This window comes from Ochotona princeps, chromosome 2 (genome assembly GCF_030435755.1).
Source record: "Ochotona princeps isolate mOchPri1 chromosome 2, mOchPri1.hap1, whole genome shotgun sequence".
Classification (NCBI taxonomy): Eukaryota; Metazoa; Chordata; class Mammalia; order Lagomorpha; family Ochotonidae; genus Ochotona; species Ochotona princeps.
In genome coordinates, this window is record NC_080833.1 from 58567214 (window position 1) to 58585815 (window position 18602).

The window sequence follows — 18602 nt, forward strand, 5'->3', positions numbered from 1 at the left end:
TATCGGTTACTTATTAGATCTTCCCTGTAGCTCTCCACATTGGATTTGAATATTTGAGGTAAATTCAAAAGTGAATATTTTGATCTAGTGCTTAAAGTGCTCATAACTCATATTAAAATACGGAATTCAATCCCTAGTACCAGTTCCTGACTTTAGCTTCCTGCTAATGCAGACCATGAGAGGCAGTAGTGATGGTTCAAACAGTTGAGTTTCTGCATTCTTTATGCGTGAACTGGACTGAGTTCTTGGCAAGTGATGTGGAATGGGCACAATTCCAATCATGTGGGCAACTGGGAGTGAATCGACAGATGGATCTGTCATTGTCTCTCAAACAAAAATCAATCAATAAAATTTTTCTTAAAATAAGATTATTTTCTCCTTAAAAAGGAGAGTTTATTCCCTTTGTGTATATTACTGTCTCATGGATGATTTTCATGTGTTTTAGAAAAATAATGTCATTTAGCAGGTAAGCAAGGTTTCTGAGACTGAGTTATTTGGAGCAGGGAATAGGAAGACCTTTAAGTGTCTGACTAAAGTATCAGTTCACCTAGAAGGCCTGCGCTGGAGTAGTTAGCATCAATCATCACTATCACTGGTAGGCACATACTGGGGCTGGGATGTGAACCCTCCTGGTAGGGCTGGACCAAGGTGTCCACCAGTGAGAGTCAGAACAATGAATGGGTAATGTGGTGGGTGTGGAAGACTGGACCATAACACTGAACAATATTTGAGTGAATCAGGACAGGAGGCAGAATTTGTAGAGACATATGGGTGCTCACTCCTGTGGAACAACAATCTCCATTGTCATGCAATAACTGTGGCTGGAAACAGGCTTGGTTAGGGTGCTGAGGGGATGCCTAAGCCAGATTGGGGTTCCCATTGGAGAGCACAAGATCTGGATGGGGGTCAGTAATATAGGCTGGACATGACTGCGATTCCCATCAGCATGGGTGTGGACTGGGTCTGGGGAGTGCCAGACTGGGCTAGACTCCAGCACCCACTGGTATGCATGAGAGTCAGCATGGGCATAGACTTGGCTGGGCTAGGTCTTGGCTCCCACTGAACCATATGAGAGCAGTGTCTGGGTGTGGACCAGGTATGACTGGGCTGAAGCAGCCAACAGTGAGAACCAAAATGGTTGTGAGATGGTTGGGCAAGACCACTGTTTGTGCCAGGACAAGAGGTGGATAAAGTCTACCTGGGCCAAAGATCCACTGGTGTGTGCAGCATCTACCACTGGGAAGAGACCTGATAGAGGAGCTTGAGGAACTCCTATGTCAGAATGCAGTCCTTGAAGATGTGTACTAGAACCAAAGACAGGATCAGCCTAGATCAGGCCAAGTTACAATACCCACCAGCATACATGTTGGTCAGGTCAGGGAGTGAGCCAGTCTGGGCCAGATTATAACATGCACTGGTAGATCTGAGAACCAGGAGAGGATGCAGGAAGGGCCAAGTTGGGCTGAATCACCAGCCAGTTCACATTAAAGCCGGGACTGGAGGCTGGCTGGGCCTGGCTGGGCAGCAACACTCACCAGCATGAGCTGGAACTGGGGGAAGGCTGGACCAATCCAGGCTGAAGCACCTTGCTGGTGGATGCCGAGGTGAGAGGCAAACCATCACAGTCAGGGGGAGGTGACTGCTGGGTCCCAGTAACAGGGAATGCTGTAGGCCCAGGTCACCTTGCCTGACATTTTGGCTCACAGGGCAGTGGGTGCTGTGTCCATGAGATTCAGGGATGGGAGGTTCAGTGGGACCATGGTTGCCTGGACTGAACCCTTGGCCTGCCTGTGCATTAGGAGCCAGGTCTGTGAGCATCAAAGGCAAGAGGGGGTGGCAAGATACTTGGAGTGAGAATTTACATATTTTCACAGCTTCTCACTTATATATTCTTGTTAATATCTTCTGATTATCCTTTAAAGTTTTAATATTATTTGATGAAAAAACTTGCTATATCTATATCAAAGGCTGATTGACAGTTGGGAATACTGAAAACCTGAGGTGAAAGTGTAAGTAGCTTTGCAATCTTCCCAATTACTCTCATTCCATTTTTCTCAAGTTACTAAATTAAATGATTTTGGAGAATTAATCATACTTCAGACCCCTCAAACAACCATGTATGATTGTGATGGAAAGCCCTAGGAACATAGTAAGTCTTAAGTGAGGGGTACAGTTTACGCAGATTATGTTTTTTTGTATTTATTTTATTTTGATAATCTTTACGTAGTTGATTAAGGCACAAAGGGTCAAGGGCTACAGGAAAGTAGGTAAGAACATTGCTTCCATGTTGTTGTTGTTATTATTATTATTATTATTATTATTATTATTATTATTATTTTCTGTATCTGGGGTAAGGGGAGAAAAAAGGGAGAAGCCCCACTCAGCCTCCCACCCATCCTAGGTCCCTGATGTGGGGCATGCTCTGAGAGTCCTGCTCAAGTGGTTTTGATAGTTCAGCAGTTCTGAATTGCTGCCAATATCACCATTCCAAGCATGATGAAATCTCTCCAGAATGCAATGGCTGACATAGTTCACCTTAGAGTCTCTCTTTGCCCAGACTTTTATTGCCAACACATGGTTGGGGTCGATGATCAATTTGTTCTGTTCTCCGTCCTCTGTTGTGGTACTGGGCATCCTCTGCAGGTTCCTATGGTCTGCCATATCCTCCATGTGCACCTGGATATGTTGTCTCTGCTCCGTCTGAGCCTCTGAGGAAGCCCAACTTTGACACACGCCCTCCATGATCAGACCATGGAACCTGAACTTCTGTTCATGGTTGGGGTTCTGAGACCAGCAGTTCAGTTGGAGGGATCCCCAAAGAAACTTTGTCTGAGGTGATCTCAGACCAGATTCTTTTGTGTGCTTGCCAGTACAGGGTTGGGCACAGTCCGTCACCCCAGTCAGCTTTTGCAGATGCTGCTGGTTGCAGTTGTTGGGTCAGTTCTATTTCCAGCCCTGTCTTCTATACAAACCAATGGGTGTTGCAGTCCAACCTGATTCTGCCCAGCACGCACTTGGTCCTCACACAAGCTAGTGGGACCTGCAACCTAGTTGGAGCGATCAGCAATATCCCCCACCACAACCACCCCTGCCCTGGATCTAGTGCTTGCCAGTATACGGCAGACTGGTGCAGTTTGTCACACATCCCATTCAGCTCTCATACATGTCAATAAGCATTGAAGCCTAGTTCAACACAACCAGCCCCACTATCCAGTCCATACTGGTGCCAGTGGGTGTCACCATTTGTCTAGCCATGCCTGCCCCTAGTCCTGGTTCTCATGCTCACCAGTCAGAATGGCAACCCAAGAGGGAGGTGCCCACTATTTCCCTATGGGCCCACTTCCACTCCAGGATCATACACTCTCCAGGTGGTTCTGCAGTTTAACTTGACAGAATTAGCCCCTTGTGCCAGCATCTGCAAGCTGATGCTGCAGCAAATCCCAACCAACCCTCACCCACTTTTATGCTTGCATCAGTAGGGACAGTCTTCTAGTCTGGCTTTTCCTTCATCTACCTCACATGAGGCCCAAAGGTGTGGTAGCCCTGGCTGGTCTGGTCTGCCCCCATCTCAGCTCATGCTCTCAGGTGCGAGTGGCTGTCCAGCAAGGGAGGCCTCCACTTTCCCTCTACTGGCTTTGCCTCCTCCCCCCTGATTCTCACCTGTGCTGGTTGGGCACTGCAGCCCAGTCTGACATGACTCCCCCTGGTCTCGGCATTTGCCAATGGGTGCTGTAGCCTTCCGACGCCTGGCCTGGCCCTGGTTCTAGCTGACTGTGGTGAGGGTTACAGCTAGCCCAACACAGCAGGCACCCGGTCCCAACTGTAATATGTACTGGTATGTGTTGTGACCACACCTGGCCCGACCCACACTCTCTTCTGGTTCTCAGATTCACCAGTGGGTAATGTAAACTGGTTCACCCTGGACTGCCCCCAACCTGTGCCAAATGTGTGATGGTGGGTACCTGTCCATGGTCTGGTCTGGACTGCTCCCTATCATAGTTCTTGCACTCACTTGCAGGGACTGTGTCCTCACAGAGGAGTTTCCCAAGCACATCCATCAGAGCCTCTCCCAGTGTCAGATCTCGCGCATACTGGTGAGTCCATGGTTAATCCATCTCCTGTCCTGGTAGCAACAGTGGCCTTTCCTGACTAGCCTTCAAACCATTGTGATTCTTATCGTTAGATGTTTCAGCCCAGCCAACGCTAGTCCATATCCAGACACAGCTCACACATAGCTCAGCAGGGGCAGAGATCTAGCCTAGTCTGTTCTACATCTACCCTGACCTCCAGAGCACGAGATGGTGCTGGAGTTGAGCCTGGCCTGGTACACCCAGTCCCAGTCCATACTTGTGCCAAGGGAGACTGCAGCCATGTGCAGACCAGAACATAGCACCAACTCTGGCCCCCACATTCACCAGTGGGAACCCCAACCCAACCATGGTGTCCTCTTAGCTCCCCAACTGGACCTGTGTCCAGCCCTAGATCACATGCATGCCAGTGGTTGTTCTGACCCAGCTTGGCATAGCCCCTTCACCTGTCTTGGGTTTTGCCTTAGACACTGCGGCCTAGCATCTCTGGCTCATGCAGACCAGTGGGTATAAGAGCCTAGTTTGCCGTGACCTGTGCTCCAGCCTGATTTCTGTTCTTGCTTGTGAGCCCAGTCTACCCTCTTCCATAACCAACCCACACATTAACCAGTCATTGGAGCTACTTTGCCCATCTTGCCCGACCCCCAGACCTGGACATGTGATCATCAGTGAGAGTTGTGACCCACTAGGGTAGTTTACCAAGTTCCCCCACTTGACCCATTCACAGACCCAGATCTCTTACATGTCAGTGGATGTTAGGCCAGTGCCCTTAATAGTCTGCCCTTCCATTTTGGCCTTGTATGAGCTGGTGAATGCTGCAGCCCAGCCCAGCCCACGCCCTGGCTTAGGATACACATTCGGGTGCTGCTGCCTTGCCCTGCCCAGACTGTTGTCAGTTCCCTTATTTGTGAGTGATGGCAGGTTCCAAGGGCAGACCTAGCTTAGTCCATCCTCACCCCAACTGTTGATCTAACCAGCACAACTAGTATTTCCACAGAGTTTGGCCCATTGAATCCCCTGCACATGGTTCTCTCGTGTACTGGTTAGTGCCATGGCCCTGCCTTATGTGACCGGTCCCCTGATTCAACATTCTGCCAGGTACTAGGATCTAGCCCTCCTAGACAGTCCCCCAGCCTTAGCTTTTGCATGGACTGGTGTGTGGTGGTCAGCATTATTCGGCGATAACAAGTTCTACACAGGACTCACAAGTGGGCTAGTGGGCTGGTGTATCAATCTGACCCATACAGATTATTGGGTCTCTCTCCTCCAAACCACCAGGTCTCAGTACCCTCGCTTACCTTCAAGTAAAAATTATCCTGTTCTTGGGAGTCCCTCAGAAATGATTATGTTTTATAATTGCTAACCAAAGGGAATTCTTGCAAATGGCATTTCTATCAAAGAGTCAGTTTGTTTTGCTATTTCTCTCTCTCTCTCTCTCTCTCTCTCTCTCTCTCTCTCTCTCTCTTTTTTACTTCTGAAGGAAGGGGGAATTAACTGAATCTGAACTATCTTTTCATCACTATTAAGCTGAAAAATGTTAGATCTTAGGCTGTTGGCAGTCATTCATTTGGGAGATCTGGCAATTTTGCAGAAATAGAACCAAATGAAAACACGAGAGACATTGATTCCTGGGACTTTCAGTAAAATGTTATACCTCCCTATGAGAGATGCTCTACTTCGTATGTTTAATTCAAAATTCTATGGCAAAAGTTAAAATACAAACATCCCTATGTGGGAGAATCTTTTCCAATAATGCTTGTATATTCACAAAACTTCCTTCTCCTGTGCTTGCCCTATCACATACATTACGTTGGATGAACCTTACTGAATCAATCTTTCAAGTAGAGGATATGGAAGCATCACAGATTAATTACTTTAATAAGCATTCAAACCAGTGTAAGTAAGATTTCACAATAGAAGCCATCTTTTCTGGAAAAGCTAATGGCTCTTGCTCTACATTAGCTCATATAGAAATTCAATTTATCAAATACTGTTTGTATCTTTTTCCTATGAAATACTCAGCTGTAATTGAGTAAGATAAAGATCTTTCCCTAAAAAGTCGAATTAATGAAAAAACAAGACAAATACACAAGAAAACCCAATAAAATAAAAATTCAATATCCTTCTTAGATAAAGACTCAGAGTTACTTTTCAAAGTTTCAAAAGATGGAGAAAGTACAATTTAACTGATTGTACAGGGGAGCTAACAGTTGAACTTTGAAAACTTGAAACAATTTCTCTGGTGTAGATAAAGGCTGAAATGTATTTGAGGATAAGGAAAACAAGACTGGGTATCCCAGAAGAAAAGAATAAGTTTGGGTGCCTGGAGTATAAGAAATGCAAAAGTTTTAAGAGAACAGAAACAGAGGAAAGGAAAACTCAATGGGGAAGGTTTCGGATGCAAGGTTGAGCAAATTGTATGTAAGTTACTTATTCATCCTTTATTCTTGATAGAATTTTAGATCTGGAAAGAGTTTTAAAGTTGTCCTATTCAGCATTTCTTTTCATACAAGTATCTGTGTTGACTCTAAGTAGCTGTAAAATATCACACACACACACACACACACACACACACACACACACACACACCTTCTTTTACCTTCTCTTTCATTTCAAACCCCACTATTTTTCAGTACTGCCTACAATAAATATTTGTTGCCTTGGATTGGATTTCTTACTAAGAATTGATGTAGGGTATCTGAAATGAACAAGAATAGTTACCTTTTAAATAAAACAAGACAAGTAGCAGAATTGTTCTGCTTTTCAGTATGGATCAGGGCTCCCTGGAGCTGTGGATGATGATGTTGAGCTTCCGAGGGGCCTTTTCTTCTTATTCAGATGGACAGAACAGTTTGTGGAAAACCTATCAGACCCTGAATGCTTTCAACTGAAGATAGCAATGAAATGCCCAGGAAAAAAAAATACCCTAGAAAAACTACAGGCTCAGAATAGCTGTCCATAAAAGAGAGTAGAAAGAGCAGATTTTGATAGCACACATAAACACAAAAAGTATTGGAATGGAAATTTCATATGTGAAAGTCTTGTATACACTGTAGCACTGATGACTTGCACATGAAATTTCTGTTGACAGAACAAAAGGACTGTAAATCACAAACTCGTGTCTTCTGGACTATGCACTTGCAAAATCAAGTAATTGGTGGAATAGTTGTGACTGCTACAAAATAGGTTAGTTCAGTTATAGAGTTTCATTTAAATGCTTTTAGAAAGTTGCCAATACAGAATAACTTTCCCTGCAGACATTTTAAGGTTATACATAACTTCATTATTTGCTCAAAGGAGAGGCAAAATTCAGGCTAGCTGTCTCCAGGATTCTCTTTTCATCTTTTATTGCAGTAACTAAATTCAAGCACAGAAATATTTTCTTTAAATTGTGTGTCAGTAAAATTCAACATCATCTCCTTAACTCAAGATGATATGTTGAAAAACTCTAGCATAATTAGCTTATTTTCCTTCTAAAATGTTTTTCAACCTTTTTGTCTTCACTAAAGTATATAGACACTTCCCTTTCAGTGAGACTGCTGGACAATTTTACAGTAACTAAATATGAATAACAAGAAAGAAGAAATAATTAGGAAATATTTTTATTTTTCTGCCATTAAAAAGTAACCTAAAGATGGCTTTATGTTTGAAAAGGGAAATTAAATGTGTGTGATTTCCTCTTGTTTGTGAGATGTTTCACATATCACAATTACTTGAAAAATTAAAATAACAAATATCAGGAGCCTATGATTAGTTTTGTGGCCTTTGTTTTAGTGAGTTGCTTCATTCTCTGGACCTCAGCTTCCCCAATTTCAAGTTTCCACCCAACCTCTCCATGTGGAAAGGAGTGTGAAGAAAAAATTCCATATCCCTAAAATGTAGAAAAGTGTTGTGGTAGGTACTATTAGACATTTGTGTTCTTTCTAATAACAGTTCCTTCTCATCATTGATGTGTTAAAACCAATTTTACCCATGAGATGTAGGTTTCAGGTGTACCCAGATCTCTTCCCAATCTTGGAAACAAATTCTAGTGGTTCTTTTTTTTTCTTTTTTTTTTTTAAGATTTATTTTATTTTTATTGGAAAGTCAGATATACATAGAGAAGGAGAGTCAGAGAGGAAAATTTTCCATTCGTTGATTCACTCCCCAAGTGGCATCACCGGCTGGAACTGAGCTGATCTGGAGCATCTTTTGGATCTCCCAAGTGGGTGCAGGGCCCCAAGACTTGGAGCAGTCCTGCGGGGTCCTCTGGGATAAGAATTGGTGGCCATATGGGATCTCAGTAAGTGTAAGGCAAGGACTTTAGCGCTAGGCTACCGTGCCAGGCCCAAATTCTAGTGCTTCTAAGGAAATTTGTTCCATTCTCCCTGAATGTGAAGGGTTGAGGATAGGTAAGTAAATCCCCAGAGGCTGACAGACTGGACGGGACATCTGTGAAGAACTTTGGGAAAAGAGGGCACCAGTATTCCTGTTTGATGTCTGTGAAGGTTGTCTTTTGAGGATGTGTTACTCAGAGCTACTAAAGTCTTCTTGTAACCCAGAAGGCACAAACCTAAGGACAACAATGAGTGGAAGCTACCAGAGCACTGATATCAATGAGCTTCTGAATTAACCAACTCAGTGCTTCCCTACGCCTGGAATTCTTGCTAAAGACTTTTCAAAGCTTGCTCTTATTTAAGAGGATTTCCCTTGTGTTTTTGGTTGAAATTAGCTGGAAACATTGTAGCTGACAATTATTAGTGCAAACTAATCCTCCAGCTCCAAAAGTCATTTCTAATTATTAGCTGTTTTGCTGAGCCAAGGAAAATTTTGATTCATCATGCAGTGAATTCAAACAATGTGCATACATCTAAATAAGTTAAGATTTTAAGTCCTCTCTTTCAGCTTGACTGGGAGAACCAGTACCCCAAACTTCTACATTTGTTTTTCTTTCACCAAGTATAGAACTAGAGTGTGTTATTAAAAAATACATCATTAAGAGTAAAATACAGTAACAGTAGTTACTGTTCTAGATAATTCACAAAGGTGAGGGAAGCAAACATCACAGCCATAAAATGAACATGAGATAGTCCAAAAAGAGAGACTTTTCATCTTATGGGAGCCAGTTAACCTTTTTCCGAAAGTCCAGAATTTCTAAACATGAACAGTTTTAACATTTTAAGTCCTATTCTTTTGAAAGCATTCTATATTTATGAGAAATAAACTAGAAAACAAAATTTTTTAAATGTATTTTTCAATTTTTCAATTTTTTTGATACAGTTCCTTAGGCTCAGGGTATTCTCCTTCTACTCTCCCCTCCTCTCCAACTCCCACTGTTATATTATATTAAGTATAATAGTTCAAGCTTATTCTTATATTTACGTGTATCATAACATTGGAATACATAATTTTTTAAATTTACATTTTGGCTTCAAAGAGGCGTCTTTGTCTCTGTTGTCATTGTCAAACTCTTAAGATCATGAGACTATGTTTTCTTTTCTCTAAAAAAATAAGCCTTTTGTTTATTTACTTGAAAGGCAGAACTAGAGAGGGAAGAGATAAGAGAACTTCCATCTACAAGTTCATTCCCCAAATGTATGTAACTGCCACAGTGGGCTGGCACAAAATCGGGAACTCCCACATGCTTGAAGGGCCCAGGCACTTGGGCCATCTTCTGATGCCTTCCCAGACTCATTAGCAGGAAAATGGATTGCCTGTGAAAAAGTCAAGACTGGAATCAATGTCCACATGGGATGATGGCACCACAGCTGGCAGTTGTTACTCACTATGCCACATCATTGGTACCTGACCATATTTTCAAGAGAAGCATCAGTGTTTTTCCATGCTTCTGCTTAATAGCTACTCCTATGTGTGTGTGTGTATATATATATATATATTTTTTTTCATGAAGAATGGCTATACCCTTGAAATTAAATAAATGCACAGTGTGATAATAATAGCAATAAAAAGCTTTAGAAAAATTCCAGCCTACAATTTTGAATCCTGGTTTTCTTGTTCCTTTTAGACAATTCCCTCACTGCCCGATCTTTTTCTACGCCATGTCTTTTTCAGGCATTTAGTGCCTTGTTGGATTTTAGACTAAGCACTTGTTTTTTTTTTTTTTTTTTCCTGAGGGGCTGTTTCTCAGAAAGCTCCATATTTTCAATAGTTTAGTAACTTAGTTTAAATTATATGTAGGAAGAGAAACAGTCAGGGGATGTATTAATGTTCCACTTGCAGTAAAAGCAAAATAATACACTGGCAAATAATTTTCTTAGGCTAATCTCTCCCTCTGTACCATTTTTCTGGTCCATTCTATAACAGCATAGGTGCTTCCATCACTTTCGTAAGGCAAAGTAGGACAAAAGAAAGCAGAATTTTATGTAACATAAATTCATTTAAACTCTGTCTTATGGAAAGAGAGAAAGTGGATGAAAATATTTCATGATGTTCTGTAAAAAGTGTTCAGGTTATACATCACAAGATCTCTATTTACCGTTGTAGGCGATATTGTCTGTGAGTATCTTAAATACAGAAAAACTTTGATTAAATATTCTGTATATGGAAAGCACAGTGTAAGTTTTTTTGCAAGAATTAACTTTTAAAATCCTTATTAAAAACTTGTGGTTTATAGATATAAAGAAATGAAAATGTGGCAAGGTTAAATAAGTTTCCACATATTCAAGAGAAGACTAATTGTCCTGTAGCCATGACAACCAGTAATCAACAGAACCAGTTTTAGCTCAGTTACTTGATCAACAACTACTGTAGTGAACACGCTTTCATAAACCAAGTAATCAAGGCCAACCCTCTTCTTCTGAAAGTCGGCCATCAGGATCCACTCCAATAAACACATATCTGAGTTTCAGCTAACCAACAGTTTTTATTCAGAGTAATAAGGCTTCTATGGTAGTATTAACTTATCGGCACCTCTAACCAGTCTCCTTGTAGTGCATACTTTTCCAAATCCCACTGGAGACTGCACAGTCTGTGCTTGATTAAAAGTACCACTCATTTATGCTGCAGGAAAAAAATGTATTCATTTTTTGTCTTTTTTATTTACACTGCTTTGTACTGTCTTACTTTTTTTCTTTGACAGTAACTTAAACAAACTTACATAGTCACAATGGTAGCTGCAAGTGACAGCACTGTGATATATGAGCCAGATTCTTATTCAGCATACTAAGCTGTCTTTCCTCATTCCCTGATGAGTACTATCCTGGTACACACCCCCATAAAAATGTAGCTTCTGATGGGACTTCATATCTTATATGGTTACTTCTCTTTGCATATCTAATGCATTTGACTTACTTCTAAGATCATTTGAATCTTTTTTTTAAAGATTTATTTATGTTTATTACAAAGTCAGATATACAGAGAGGAGGAGAGACAGAGAGGAAGATCTTCAATCCAATGATTCACTCCCCAAGTGAGCCGCAACGGCCAGTGTGCGCCGATCCGAAGCCGGGAACCTGGAACCTCTTCTGGGTCTCCCACGCAGGTGCAGGGTCCCAAAGCATTGGGCCGTCCTCAACTGCTTTCCCAGGCCGCAAGCAGGGAGCTGGATGGGAAGTGGAGCTGCCGGGATTAGAACCAGCGCCCATATGGGATCCTGGCGAGCTCAAGGTGAGGACTTTAGATACTAAGCCAACGTGCCAGGCCCAGATCATTTGAATTTTATACTTTCTCACATACCCATAGAGCACTAATTATTTATTTCATTCATGAATTAATTAGGGAATATTCAACAGAGAGTTTAGCAGGCATGAGGCCACCATAACAGTGATAAGATTAGGAGATTTTAGCCCTCAAGGGCTGGCAGAATAAAATACACTGCATGTTAAGTGTGCTATCTTTTACAAATGTTCATTTCTCTCATTTAATGATGTAAAGAAGGTGGTAAATAGTTGGTTATATAGGGAAACATTTGCATATACCATGGGCTCTTCTTCTTGCTCCTATTACAATAGTTGTGTGTGTGTGTGCTGAGTATGATGTTTGATACTCCAGTAGGTAGAGGGCTCTTCTATATGTTTTTACTGGGGGAAAGCTCAGGACTAATACTTCTTCAAGAGCATTTTTGTTGTCTTAATAAAAATGTGTTGCCACATATATAGGGTACAGTGAGATTTTTGAGGAAAATGTTCCAAAGTCTGACTTTAGGATTATCAACACTTTTCAAGACACTGCCAAATGACAGTGGGGAGCAAGAAATTGTTTAAGGGTCAAGAAAAATACCCTCATATTTTCTGAAACTTAATAAAAATCAAATATTGAATGAAGAATTGCATGAACTAATTGTGAATTTTTTGATAAGACTTCATAATAAATATATAGTTTACAAAGGTATAAAAATTATATGCAAGATTGCTGGTTTGTATTTCCATTGCCCTAAATGTTTAGTTTTTATTTCCTTCCAAGATATGTTCTTAGATATCTAATATGAGCTATTAAATATTTCAGATAATACTTGGAAAATACTGTGAATATTTGAAAAAATAATATTTCAAAAAAAGTTACTATCTTAATATGGAGATAGAAATTAAAAGTGATCTTCAATTCAAACTTACACAGATTCCCTTTTATGGTTGACCTGAAGTTACATTTTCTGGATTATTTCTCATTCCCTTTCTTGGTACTATAACCAGCTTCGTTGTTGTTGTTGTTGTTGCAGACAGAAAAGTTTATTTGTGAAGGGACCAGGTGAGCAGGGAAAGGAGAGGAAAGGGGAAAGCACTTCTCGAGAGAAAGCCAGGAAGTGGGGTGCCTCTCAAAAGGGGAAGGAGAGAGAGAGAAACACCAAAGGATTGAGGAAGGGTCTTGGGATTTTAAGCATTCCCTGACCCCTCCTTGTTGGGTGGGGAACCTATGACTAAGAGGTTCCCCAAAGGTGGCCTCTTAATCAGTTAGGAAATGGGTGGGCAGTGCTGGTGCTGCCCACCTGAAGGTGTAGCCAAGACTTCAGCAGGTCTGGATGTCTCAGATCCCCCTCTTGAAATCCCACATCCTACTTCTGTAGGAGTAAAGGGTGGCAATGTCTTCTGTCTGCTTCCTGCTGAAATGGGGTATCATTCAGGTAAAGGGGTCTCTGGAGGTGTAGGGTCCACAGAGAGATGGTCTGGGTCATCCACGTTGCTGTGACAGAAGTTGGTCAGGTAGTCATCTGAGTTTGCATATTCAAGGCCACCTGGAATCTGAGGACCCCTTCCCCAACTTCTACAATAATTGTCCAATTCTGAGATAGTATGGTAATTAAGACTCCTTGTAGGAGGCCAAGTTTCACCATTAGCAAGGGAGTATTTGGGCCAGGCCTTCATGCAGAAAAAGATCAAGTCCTTTTTGCTCACGATACACGAAGCAAATATGTCCAAAATTTAAAGGATACAACCAAGAGGAGTCCAGGAGTCCACTTGTGAATTTTGAGATCCCATCTTGTGAAGTCTTCTTTCGGTTGAGTAGGGCCATATGGTTCCCATCTCAGTCTCTTTTTTCAAGCCCCACGTTGGGTGCTGGAGAAAATGTTACCAGAAATGCCTGGTGGGTTCTTTCCTCAGCTTACTATAGAAATTAAAAGCTGGGGGTCTGTTGCAGACAGAAAAGTTTATTTATGAAGGCATCAGGTGAGCAGGGAAAGCAGAGGGAAGGGGAAAACACCTCCAGAAAGAAACCCGGGAGGCGGGGTGCCTCTGGAAAAGAGAAGGAGAGACAGAGAGACACCCTCATTCCTTTTCTTGGTACTATACCAACTTTGAAACATAACATAATCATCAAATGAAAATTTTGCACAGAAGTATAAAAAATATCTAGTTTATACAGCAGATGTCAGTGTTTCAGGCACAGAAGCAATGTTTTTATTTAGCCTCTGATTAATGACTGGATAGCGCCTTAGACTTCAGTACTTTTCTTCCTTTCCCCAAACAACTTTGACCTTTGCTGATAAATGTCCTAACCAAGCCAAGAATTCAGAGCCTTTACATAATGACATTTCTGCTGCAAAGTGAGCGAGGTTCTCTTGTATTTGCTAGGGCAGCAGCAATTTGATGCAACCTAATACATAGTCTTGACCACGTTTAAATGAGCTGTGGTTTAGGTTAACCAAAAAGGCAGCAAGTGCATCTCAAGATCTTTAAGATTCTTTTAGAACACTATTGGTTATGACCAAAATTACTGCAGATATGATTTGCTTTTGATCCATTCCTTTAACATGGAATTCTGGGCTGTGAACTGTTCAACCTCTTCCTACCATCCCTGATTTTTGTCTTCTTAAAATACCTAAACACTGGCATTAGAGAAAATTATTCCTTCAATGTCAAGAAGATTGACCAAGGTTACAATGTATTATTTACTGAGCACTTTAATCAGCTCATCACATTTAATCCTCACAAAGACTCTGAAAAACAAGTACAATTGCTTCCTCATGTTGCAAAACAAATATCTCATATTTAGGGCCCAAGGCAATGGATGGTTCAATGGCTAATCTTCACCTTTCCCAGTGCTCTGGGATCCCAAATGGGCAATGGTTCATATCCTAACTGCTCTATTTCCCAACTAGCTCACTGTTGAAAGCAGTAGAGGATGGCATAAGACCTTTTGTAACCATGCCCCTGCATGGGAGACCAGGAACGGGATCATGGCTCCTGGCTTTGAATCAGTTCAGTCCAGCAATTTGATGAGTGAACAGGAGATGGAAGGTAGCTTTCTCTTTCCTTCTCACTGTAATTCTGATCTGCCTTTGTAATAAAAATAAATAAATCCTAAAAAAAAAAATCTCAGGTGTAGAGGAGTAAGTTACATGCTCAAGTTTTAGTAGTAATTAATGGCAAGTCAGTCTTCTTATCCAGATCTTCTAGTCTCCAAAATACAATTCTTCATGTACTGCTGCCTCACAAGTATTTGTGGTTGGGAGTCTCAAGGCATATTTTCAACTGTATAAAGAACAATATCCATAGCATTTTAAGGGAAGATACTCTTGATGAGTACCATTACTGAAATTTCTTGAAGGACCACCCACCATAGACTGAGGCTAGCTGTGCTCAGCACACTTGTAGGTGTGATGATAGAAGCAGAAAGATTATTGATGTGGGCAGCCCTTCCCCCGGGACAGCCTTTTACCTTCCTTAGATGAATAACCAAGGGAAATGTGGGATAACAACACACAGAGTGATTGAGAATTAGTGTTGGAAGTCTTAGAAGTGGTTGAGTCTAGACTCCTCCATAGGGGAAGGTGAACAAAAAGACTGAAGAATGAAGTGGCTAAGACTGAAGAGTCAGGAAGCAGGTGTCTGACTCAAGTCTTACCCTCTATCTCATTAGCTCTTCCATTTTCTCCTCTTCCATCCCTTTGTGCTTCTCTCTTCCTCCTTTGCTCTTTCACTTCCTCCTGTTCCTTCACCGACCTTTCCTTATACTTCTGACTCTCCTTATTTACTGAGTGTATTTATGTACCAGTCATTGGGGACCATGTGTACAGCCAAGTGAATACATTTTTTAAAGGTTCTCTGCTATGATGGAGGTTACATTCTGGTGGAGAGAAACATGTAACAAAAAATTTTATATTACATTGAATGATGATAATAGTCATATAAAAAATACTGCAGGGAAGGATAATAAGGAGAGCTGGAGAAGACAGGGCAATCTACAGTAAGTTCCTTAAAATGGAGAACTAATGAGAAATCTGGATAGTACAGCATCAAGTGAGATCTAACCATGAGCTTGGCTGTTTGAGGAATAGTAAGGGGCCAGTGTGGCTGAGAAGAGTGGTTGAGGAAGCAAAGCTGTCAAATGATTATAAAGAGACATCAGATGACTCTGGAAATCTGATCTACCAGAAAATGCTTTTTGATGAAATTCATCACCTGTTTTAAAGAGGCCCATGAAGTGCTATGTTTAGTAACTATTTTCTTTATGGCCATTACCAGTGTAAAACATCTTCCAATTGGAGATATGCAATGAGGTATGTTATGAACTTAACCAGAGATCAGATCCAAGTCCCACGCTGTTAAGTAATATGATTTAAGCCTTTCTGGTCCCTGTAAAAAGAGAGGGAGTTTCAATGAGAACTGAAGGAGATAAGTTATGATAAAGCAATTAGTAAGTTGGATATTTTGAATAATTACTGCTTAGTAGTCTGCCAATAAGCATAATATATTTTATCTCTTTTTTGATGTTTAAAATACAAATATCACTACTACCTTGATTGACACATTAGGGCTACAATGGCCAGGCACACTGTACAGAACAGTCTTAGCAGAGTGAACAGCGGCTATGGAGAGACTAATACTCCTCATTCTTTCCACCTGCACTGTCTGTTCCCATCTCCTCATAATCCTTCTACAGGGCAGCCATGTCCTCATGAACCTCAGAAAACTCTCCATCCATGCCCTCATCCATGTACCAGTAACAAAGGCATTCTTGGTATACATCAGGTCAAACTTGTGGTCTAAGTAAGCCTAGACCTCAACAATGGCTGTGGTGTTGCTCAGCATGCACATGGCTTGCTGAATAATAGCCAGATCTCCATTGGGCACCACAGTGGGTGTCTGGTAATTAATGTCAACCTTAAATCCAGTGGGGCACCAATCCACAAGCTGGATGCTATGCATGGTCTTGATGGTGGCAATGGCAGCATTGGCATCTTTGAGAACCACATCACCATGGTATAGTAGGCAGCAAGCCATGTATTTACTGGGGTGAGGGTTACATTTCACCCTCTGGTTGGCTGGCTAAAAGCAAGCATTGGTAAACCCTGTACACAAAGCTGTTCATGGTAAGCTTTCTCAGAGATGTGATGAAGGTGTAAGTGGCCAGAGGGAAGTGGATGCAGGGATAGGGCACCAGGTTGGTCTGGAATTCTGTCAGGTAAACATTCAGGGCCCCATCAAACCAGAGGGAAGCTGTGATAGAGTACATAATCTGGCTGATAAGGTGCTTCAGGTTAGTGTAAGTGTGGTTCTATATTGAGACTTCACAAACAGATGTCATACATGGTCTCGTTGTCCACCATGAAGGCACAGTCAGAGTGCTGCAGGGTAATGTGGGTGGTGAGGATGCAGTTGTAGGGCTCCACCACAGCTGTGGAGACCTGGAAGAAAGATAGATGGGCAATTCCAGTTTGGACTTCTTGGTGTAATTGACAGAGAGGCATTCCATCAACAGGAAGGTGAACCCAAAACTGGTCCCTCCACTAAAGCTGTGGAAAATCAGGAAGCCCTGCAGGACCATGCACCAGTCAGCTAGCATGCAAACACAGCCTGGGATGAGGTTGATGATCTCCTTGTCGATGCAGTAGTGCCTGCTTAGGGTGGAAGAACTGATGGTAGTGTGAACTTCACAGGTGACCGTGGGCTCCAGATTTACATATATGGCCATGGACACATACTTGCTAGTACTGATCTTGCTGAAGGAGGTGTTGAAGGAGTCATTTCCTTCCTCAATGGTTTTGTCACTTGGCATCTGGCCATCAGGCTGGATGCCGTGTTCCTGACAGTAGAGTTCTCAGCAGGCATTGCCAATCTGGACACCAGGTTGGTCCAAGTGGATGGAGAGACATTCATGCATAGCAGGAACTTGCTAGGACGTGTGGGTGCCAGAGAAAGGAAGCAGACTGCGACATAAGAGCTCCCACTGGCAGATCATTAAAGACTCCAGGGGAGAAATTACTGCATCATATGTTTTCACTGTTATTTTGCTTTTCCAATGTTTTTATTTGGTAAATTAGAAACTATAAAAGAATCTCAGATGGCTGAGTGAGGAGCAATGTATCTCACCAGAGGAAATTATGACTCTTTAAGTATTCTTCCTTACTTAAACTTTGAATGTAGATGTTGGTGGTACTTCTTATTTTATTATTATTATTTTTTTATTTTTCAAGTTACAGTTATTTAGGATCAGGAATTTTCCTTTCAATTTCAATTAATTGCACTGTTTTCTCTTGGATTATTACAGTCATACAGATCTTCAGCAACAGTCACAAGTCCATCATTCTGCTATTTAAGTCTATCATGAAATTGTAGGTATAGGCAATGGTAGAAAGTCCAGGATCCAATGTCAAGATAAATTTACCAGTTTCATTGGGACTCCATCTTTTATTTGGGTGTAGAGGTGCATACATATCTTCACTTATCAGTATGCTAGTCTCCCTTATATAGTTCCTCTAAATGAATATATGTATATACATATTTATCTATATATCTATTCATATTGTATCTTGTGGGAAAGTTGCCTTATATCAAAGAGAATGTATGGTATTTATCCTTTTGAGATTTACTTGTTTCACTGAGCATAATGATCTCTAGTTAGGATCATTTTGTTGCAAGTGGTAGAATTTCATACTTTTAATGGCTAGGTAGTATTCCTTGGGGTAGATGCACCACAATTTCTTTATTCATTGCTCTTTCAGCAGGCATCTGAGTTGTTTCCACATCTTTGCTACTGCAGATTTTTCTGCTGTGAATATAGGATTACCGGTCACTTTCTCAAATGCAGATTTCATTTCCTTTAAATATATTCCCAGTAGTAAGATGGCTGAGTCATAGG

The 18602-nt window shown here is 41.5% G+C and overlaps 1 pseudogene; it reads right to left on the minus strand.

The window, feature by feature from the left end:
* Positions 1 to 16340: 16340 nt before the first annotated feature.
* On the minus strand, positions 16341 to 17624 carry LOC131478462 (tubulin alpha-8 chain-like; annotated as a pseudogene).
* Positions 17625 to 18602: the final 978 nt, after the last annotated feature.